This window comes from Staurois parvus, unplaced genomic scaffold (assembly GCF_062004578.1).
Source record: "Staurois parvus isolate SC_StPar_1 unplaced genomic scaffold, SC_StPar_1.0 ptg000779l, whole genome shotgun sequence".
NCBI lineage: Eukaryota > Metazoa > Chordata > Amphibia > Anura > Ranidae > Staurois > Staurois parvus.
Window position 1 is genome coordinate 3,315,733 of NW_028318575.1, and position 9,268 is coordinate 3,325,000.

The 9,268-nt window shown below is 46.4% G+C and overlaps 1 protein-coding gene across 1 annotated transcript in view; it reads left to right on the top strand.

The window, feature by feature from the left end:
* The window catches only part of THSD7A (thrombospondin type 1 domain containing 7A), a 670,811-nt gene that overhangs the window by 259,111 nt on the left and 402,432 nt on the right, over window positions 1-9,268 (top strand). The gene's annotated exons all lie outside the window — the stretch shown is intronic.

Genomic DNA, 9,268 nt, shown 5'->3' on the forward strand with positions numbered 1-9,268 from the left:
ATGCCCAGAATACCCAGAATTATCCATAGGCGTCATATTAAAAGCCTTTACAGATTATCACTTTAGGGTCCTTTCACACTGCTGCACTTTTTGATGTGTTCCCATTCACTTTTAATGGAAGGTGCCGTTTTGGTGCGCTTTTGAAAAACTGCACCAAGATGCAGTATACAGGACTTTCCAAGTGCAGAGCACCCGCAGTGTGAAGAGTTACATAGGATTTAATGGGGAATAGTTTTCACGCACTTTTGTTACCCTGGAAAAACGTGGCAAAAGCACACAAGGGTGAAAGGAGCTTTAAGCCGACCATAGATGGTTCAAAATTCGTCCTGTTCCTTTCAATCTACCTATGGACAGGCTGGTGGTACTGAAGGTGATCTATGGACTTCAGGTTTTGTTTGCGCGATTATTACCTCTAGCTATATCCAGCGGCAGTGATCATTGTATTCTGATGGCGGGGAAACCTTCCACTGTCAGAATTTAATAGAGCAGCGATGAGGGATGGGGGAATCAAGTGATTTTCTTTCCCTCAACCCGTGGTTGAAGGAAAGAATTAGAAGGAAATCTCTAATCATGAAAGATGGTTCTAGAATTATTGCTCCCACCCCAATGTTTGTGGTGATATGTAACTTTTTTATTTTTTATATGTTGCTGTATTTTTCTTTATTTTTACATTTATTTTACAATTAACTTTATTGCTGTCACATAGGGGACCATATTTTGCTGAGACGGGTTCTCTTTACTGTGACATCAGGGGTCTAGAAGATCCCTGATGTCTCACCTGCCTCCCACTGAAGCTAATGAAGCTGCATCTGAAGCTGAAGCTACATCTGTAACATGTTTCATGTTACACCCTGAATATGAGTGTAACACGCAACATGTTACGAAAGGTGATTTTATCCTTTAAAGCAATATTACACCAAAAACCAAAACCGTATTAGATTGCAGCTTACCAATCATTAGATGTGGTGGCTGCATTAGTTTTCTTTTGTAGGCTTTTTTCCCTCTGATTTCACCTGGTGATCTGGGCAGTAGCACACCTCCTGTAATAGGCTACTTTCACACTGATCCGCTTCAGAAACACAGCAAAATCTGATAGGCGTTGTTGCTGCATTTTTACCGTGTTTTTTCCGTGCTTTCTGAGCATGTTTTATAGGACACGCACCAAAAACGCTTTTCAGAGGCATTTTTGAGGCACTTTACAGGCATTTTTCAGGCGTGTTTCCATTGATTTGGGGCGTCTTTTTAACTCACCGAACATGCCCCAAAGATGCGGAAAACAGGAGTTTTTACACTGCACCGCAAGCGCAACGCCACAGTGTGAAAACATACATAGATATACATTCACAAACACAGGGAAGCATTTTTCTTGAGCTTTTCAGGTGCTTTTTTTAACATAAAAACGCTTCAAAAACTCCTCAGTGTGAAAGTAGCCTTAGCAAGACACAACTCTGGAGGAATGAGCAAGGGAGATACAGCATACAGCAGCATTGTCAGTCTGGGGAGGAGAGTGTAAAATGTATTAGATTTAGATACACTAACAAACTGAAGCCAAACTTCAGCTCACACTTTATAATTATTTTTTTCCCTTTTGGAATAAAGGTTTTTTTAAAGTGTTACTAACCCCAGAACCCTGCATTCGCTATATCTGGTCTCCCCAGACCCTGCATTCACTATATCTGCTCTCCCCGGACCCTTCATTCACTATATCTGGTCTCTGCAGACCCTGCATTCACTATATCCGGTCTCCTAGGACCCTGCATTCACTATATCTGCTCTCCCCAGACCCTGCATTCACTACATCTGCTCTCCCCAGACCCTGGATTCACTATATCTGGTCTCCAGGACCCTGCATTCACTATATCTGGTCTCCCTAGACCCTACATTCACTATATCTGGTCTCCCAGGACCCCACATTCACTATATCTGGTCTCCCCTGACCCTGTGTTCACTATATCTGGTCTCCCCGGACCCTGCAGTCACTATATCCGGTCTCCCCGGACTCTGCAGTCACTCTGGTCTCCTCGGACCCTGCATTCACTATATCCGCTCTCCCCGTACCCTGCATTCACTATATCTGGTCTCCCGGACCCTGCATTCACTATATCTCATTTCCCAGGACCCTGCATTCACTATATCTGGTCTCCCCGGACCCTGCATTCACTATATCTGGTCTCCCCGGACCCTGCATTCACTATATCTGCTCTCCCCAGTCCCTGCATTCACTATATCTGGTCTCCCCGGACCCTGCATTCACTATATCTGGTCTCCCCAGACCCTGCATTCACTATATCTGGTCTCCCCGGACCCTGCATTCACTATATCTGGTCTCCCAGGACCCTGCATTCACTATATCTGGTCTCCCCGGACCCTGCATTCACTATATCTAGTCTCCCCGGACCCTGCATTCCCTATATCTGGTCTCCCCGGACCCTGCATTCCCTATATCTGGTCTCCCCGGACCCTGCATTCCCTATATCTGGTCTCCCCGGACCCTGCATTCCCTATATCTGGTCTCCCCGGACCTTGCATTCACTATATCCGGTCTCCCTGGACCCTACATTCACTATATCTGGTCTCCCCAGACCCTGCATTCACTATATCTGGTCTCCCCGGACCCTGCATTCCCTATATCTGGTCTCCCCGGACCCTGCATTCCCTATATCTGGTCTCCCCGGACCTTGCATTCACTATATCCGGTCTCCCCGGACCCTACATTCACTATATCTGGTCTCCCAGGACCCTGCATTCATTATATCTGGTCTCACCGGACCCTGCATTCACTATATCTGGTCTCCCCGGACCCTGCATTCACTATATCTGGTCTCCCCGGACCCTGCATTCACTATATCTGGTCTCTCACAGTACACAGAACATGGAAGTGCAATTATTTTATTAAATATAAAATGCTAAATACTTTTTCTCATCAGTATATAGCAGTCTTGTGACTTCTATCAGTGTCCAGCAGAACACTGATTAAAGCTTGTAGGAGGAGTTTTCATTTTGCTCTAGGAGGATGCAGAATCCCTGACCTCTGTGTGGACAGCGTTGATTGGCCCTGTGCTGATCACAAGCACTCACCCAAGAAAAAAAATCCATGACATCCATGTCAACTGATACATTCTGTCTGAGACTTTGTGTTGTAAAAAACAACACACTTGCTGACTGGATCACCAGATGAAAAGAAAACCTAAAAAAGAAACCTAATGCAGCCATCACATCTAAGAATTGGTAAGCTGCAATATAATAAATGTTTGCTTTTAGGTTTAATACTGCTTTAAAATTCCTGTCTACTAGTCACACAGTTTAAAATGACTCTGACAGTTTAGGTGGTTAAGTCCACCTAAAATTACGTCCATCTAAGACTACCCTATACTCAGTGTGACAACAATGATGAGCAATTTCATTGCAGAATGAGAAAGCTCCGAGCCACTGAAAGCTGGACACCAAGTGTACCCAATCCATGCTGCACTGTATACCACAGTTATGCCAAACCTAGACTGCCCCTGTAGCCATGTGCTGGGCTAAAACAACATGGAGAAGGAGACATTGCTTTTTATTTGCCTCCCCCCCTCTACTGTAGTATTAATGTTACACTACACCATCCTCCTCCAGCCAGCAGGGGGCGAGCTAAAGCCAAGCGAGGCCATAGACTTCTTTTCAGAGTGGTGAGAATGCTGGTAGTTGTAGTTTGAGATGGCAGCCATATAATGAATGAATAATCTCTTTACTCTACAGATCTCAATAGGCACTGGGAGGAGCGTAGAGATGATTTTTATTAATCTGCCCAGGAAAGTTCTTACTCTTGGCACTGAGAGAGCTAGAGAGAGAGTACTTCTGTCTGAATATTCTCCTGCCAGCTGGAGACCATACCAAGGGAGATCCAAGACTGGGAGTGAGCACACACAGGGGTAGAGCAGCCCTGTTCACATCACAGCATCTGGACCGCTGTTGTAAGAAGACCAGAGCATCCACTCACCCTCTGCTTCCCACCTCTGATCACCGGAGGCTCTCACTGAGAGACTGAGGGCTCCTCTTCTACAGCGAGAGATCACTGCAAAATCCTGGGGACTGGTAAGAGGGCTATTCGCCCATTACTGATAGCGCTAGCAGGGGCTGGGGGCTGGTTCACATCAGATGTAGTAGGACTGCATTGGGTGGCTATTCCAGTGCGGTCCCATCATATGGACAAGGCAAAATGCGTTGACTCCTATATGCCAGGCATTCGGGCATAATGCACAAAGATTACTGCAGGCATTACTTTTTTTCAGCGCATCACAGTGAGAGGCAATCCACTACCATGCATGGCGTGGTTGGCATTTGAACTTGAGGAGATGTCTGTGTGACATCAAAGAAGTTTGTTAAAAAAAAGGAAACAGAGGGATCCGCCAAGCTCAGCACATCATCACTGCGCTGATCTCAGCTTGACCACACTGCACACCAGCCACTGCGCTGCAGTGCAGCAGCTGGTCTGAAACAGCCCTGAGCCACTGAAAGCAGGACACCAAGTGTACCCAATCCATACTGCGCTCTCTACCGTAGTTATGCCAAACCTAGACTGCACCTATACCATTATACAGAATCTTAATCACATCTGAACCACATCTACCTTGCAGCTGTGCAGAGACTACACCATATTGGTACTGTACCTATACTGCATGCAGGTTAACTGGGGCTGTCATTCAATGCACCCACACTCTTGATGGGCCCTAATGATAGCCGGCAGAAGAACATCTCAAAAGACTGCCCCTACCATAATTATTCTGCAAGCACAGTTTGTTTTGCTGCCACCACCGCTGCCCTACACGTGACGTGTGGGAATGTATGGAAACGCGCCCACGCTCAGTCGCATCTATAAGTGTATCACTTACCTTAGGGACCCTGGTAGTGTACACCGGAGGCGCAGGGGTACAGAGTTGCATGAGTGCCTGTAAATCTTGCTAGCAGCAGAGCAGGTGTAAATGCTGGGCAGGTGAAGTAGTCAGAAGGCTTCAGTAAGCTGGTAGGCAACAGACTGAGGCAGGCTGGTATTGGTGACAGCGGGCAGCTGAGGCAGTTGCTGGTAGCAGATTGTAGGTCAGTTGGAAGAGCAGGATGGTAGGCAGGTAACAGCAGGCAAAGTAGCAGAGTCAGGAAGGCCGGGTCATACACAGACAGGACGGATCAGGTACGGGGCACAGGCCGGAGCGTAGTCAGGAAACAAGCCAGATCTGGGACCAATCAGTGAAGCAGACGCCAATGGAGCAGAAAGAAGTGGAGGTCAGAAGACAAGCCGAGTCAGGCGGTCAGTGCAGTCCAGAGAGTAGTCAAGACAAGCCGGGTCAGCAACTGTAATTAGGATATAGGATCACAGGATATACAGGAGGCTGAAGACAAAGCAGCACTGATCCTGAGAACTGGCCCAGTTTAAATATCCCGTTTGGCGTCAACATCTGCCACAAGCGCACATGAGCGCTGGCACACACAGGTATGCGCAACTGCATTAACATGTGCCCAATTCCTGCGTGCACGAGAGGGAACATGTGTTAGCCTGTTTACAGAAGTCTGTCCAGAGGAGCCATCTTGTCTATTGGCATGCCCTACCTGACAAGCCTTAGTCTTGGTTCACATCTCTGCGGGTGGAGAATGCGCCAGATTTGTAACCTGCAGAGAAACATGGTGCACTTTAACAGATGTGGAGGGTGCCTTACCCACTTCCCGTGCAGCCCATGTCGATAAACGGCCGGAAGGGAGCGCTGCCGATGCGGGGGAACATTTCTAAATGTCCCCCTGCATCCATTGCCTGTGTTAGCTCCCTGGGAGCGCGCAGCACTGTGATCGGTGCCCGCTGTGTCCTCCAAACACAGAGGAACACAGATCGCTGTACGGGACCTCTGTGCGAGGTCCCGATCATGTGATCACAGATTGGCCAATCAGTGATCACATGAATAGTAGTAAACAAGATGTCACTTCTGACATCATTGCTTACTACTTGTGAAATCTGTGAATGATCACAGAGATCACATGGTAGAGGGCTATTCACAATAGTCTTGTATCATGTGACAAGCTGTGACCAATCACAACTCCCACAGTATTTCTCAATGGTTGCAGGAATGCAGCCAGAGAGAAGGAGAAATGATTGCTTTTGCAGCCTTTATGGGTGTAAAAGCAATCAGTGTAAAAAAAGAAAAAATCTTCATCACCCCCCCACAAGTAGTAGTACAGTGTCACCATAGTGTACTGCTATGGTCAGTGGTGTATTTAGGTTTTGTGCTGCCCTAGGCAACACAAAAATCTGGACACCGACCAACACAACCCCCCCCCCTTCCCCCTCCCGCTGAGAGAGAGCCTGCCCCCCACCCAGAAGAGAATTCCACTACCCCCCCCCCCCCCCAGGTGATTGGAGACACTCATCTGCACAGCTCTGACCATCCCTGGGAATGAAAGCCAGGCTCTACATACACCATCAAGCAGCCCGCAGCCTCTCTCTGATCCCACCTGGTTCCCATGGTGCATTTGTCCCTTCTTTCATCCCTTCTTCTGGGGGGGAGGTACTGCCCCCCTGAAAAATGCCACCCTAGGCAAGTGCCTTGTTTGCCTTGTGGTAAATACGCCCCTGGCTAGGGTGACAGTATGTTAAAAAAAAACATAAATAAAATAAAAGTGTAAAAAAATATTTAGAAAAATTATAATTTTTGGTTATAAACTAATTTGGGTAATTTTTCTTTTTACTAAAAAGATAGATTAATACATTTTGGCCAAGATTTATGAAGAAATATTATTTATTTGCAAACTGTTATAAGAAAAACACTTTTTGTTCAAAATGTTTGGACTTTTTTATTTACATAGCAAGAAAAATATAAAAATCCCAGTGGTGAATAAATACCACCAAAATAAACTTTTATCTGTCTCAAAAAAATGCTAAAATATGGGTACAGTGTTTCATGAAAAAACATGGGATTCATATGGGTACAGTGTTGCATGACCGCGCAATTGTAATTCAAAGTGTGATAGCGCTGATAGCTGAAAATTGGCCTGGACTGGAAGGGGGTGAAAGTGTCCGGACTTGAAGTGGTTAATGGTGCCGCCACGCATCAACACCCACGGCACGTTTTTGCATGTGCCAAAGTACAATGCAGCTTGATGCGGCACAATTAAAAATCGAAAAAGTTATTTTCCCACATTTCTTGCAGGTAGGACAGCCCATCAATATGACTGTTCTGTCCTACCCGTGCTCAGATCTGAGCCTTAATCCCGGGCACTAATGCCTACAAATCTATACATTTCCATATCATCTGTCTGGAATGTTTATTTTTTATCCTGCTGCTGGCCTGCTAACATCTATTGAATGCAACCAAACATAGTCCTTGACTGGTAATTTTTCTATTATCGAACACGCCAGGATCAGTTGCAGAGTTTCAACCTTACGGCAGCTGTGATAGTCCCATTGAGTTGTATATGTGCATGAGAAGAATTCATTGTCAGCGCCATCTGACCTCCAGTGACAGTGCTGGCTTCCCCACGAAAAGGTCCCTGCTTTGAAAGCAGAACTCTAGGCTAAAAATGAACAGCCTATTTAAAGATAAAATAAAAAAACAGCTTTTACTTTAATGCTCACCTTCAATCCAGAAACTTCCCTTGCAGTATTTATTTTCTGCCACTAGATGTCCTCAGTGTGGTGCCCAGTATCATTCACCCCACTTCCTCTGAGCCCAGGTCATCCTGACACCCCAGCCTGTGACTGAACAGTGAAAGGAGAAGCAGCACAGTAATGTCAGTCTGCTCTCTTCTCCTGTCAGCATGTGAACCGTTTATTCCTCTCACACTCCAGCCCTGCTGTACAGGGACTGCAAGAGGGTGATTCCAAGTCAGATCCATACAGTACTGCCAGTCAGGGGTGGACTGACAACTCATGGGGCCCCTGGGCAATAGGGGATCATAGGGCCCCTGTGTCCTCGACCACACTCAAACCACACCCAAAAAAGCCTATGAAAGGTACCAGGGGCATCTCATGGGGCCCCCTACTGACCCCCGGGCCCTCGGGCAGTGCCCGAGTTCCCAAATGGTCAGTCCTCCCCTGCTGCCAGTCAGCATAGCTGCAATACTCATCTTAAGGCTTGGTTCACAGTACTACATGCACAAGTGCGCATGTGCTTTTCACGCTCGTTCCTGCACATTGCATGTAGGTCAGCACATTTGTTTCAATGGGCTGCCCTATCCACGAGAAATGCAGGGAAAGAAGTCCCCGGTCCTGGGCAGGTCTGGGCAGCACTCACATAATGACATGAATGCTGCTCAGTCCTGGAGCACTGTGGGCCTAGCCTTTGTGATGCGCCCTCTACAGGGAAGTGGGAGAACAACAGGCTCGCAGGCAGGGGTGGACTGACAACTCATGGGGCCCCCGGGCAATAGGGGATCATGGGACCCCTGTCTCCTTGCCCAAACGCAAAAAAGCCTATGAAAAGGGTACCAGGGGCATCTCATGGGGCCCCCTACTGACCCCGGGCCCTCGGGGAGTGCCCGAGTTTCCAAATGGTCATTCCACCCCTGTTCTAGACACTTCCTGAGGGTGATGTCAATAAGCTGCACTACAGGACCCTGAAAAAGCTGATGATCCTGAATCTAACAAGAAGATACTCCAGCACTGTCCAAAGGCACATTTTTGTGGGATTTGGGATCTTTAGGTTTCCCAGGTTTCCCAAGTTTCCAAATGGTCAGTCCGCCCCTGCTCACAGGAAATGGGCAGAATGATGCCAGTGTCCTTTTACCCGAAGAAAGCCAATGGTACTGGACCAAGGAGAGAACTGGGGGGGGGGGTCTGCATCACTAAGTCATGGAGAAGGTAAGTAGACACTGGCAATTTTTTTTTTTTGTATGCAGAAATCTTCAAAATCTCTACTTTAACAATTATTGTATTAATGTATTTATTTATTAAATTATTTATTTCTTTACTTTAGCTGAGTATTTGCTGGCCTTGTGGTTTTATGGCTGATAAGGCATTATTGTTGTCTGCTGAACAAGCCCATAGAATTCTGATGCTGTTCAATGATAAAAATATATATATATATATATACCGGTATATAAAAAAAAAAACAATGTAAATCCTATCAGTAACAGAAACCGTAGTTTCATAATGACACATGACACATTGCTACAAATAGTCATTTTGTCTTGGAAGTACGTATAATTATATTCAATGAGTTAATAACACTTGAATTAGTCATTCTCTGTTGACAGAGCCTGTCCTTCCATCCTTTAGTATTGTTTTGGTTAAGAGGCATCTGGGTGCCTC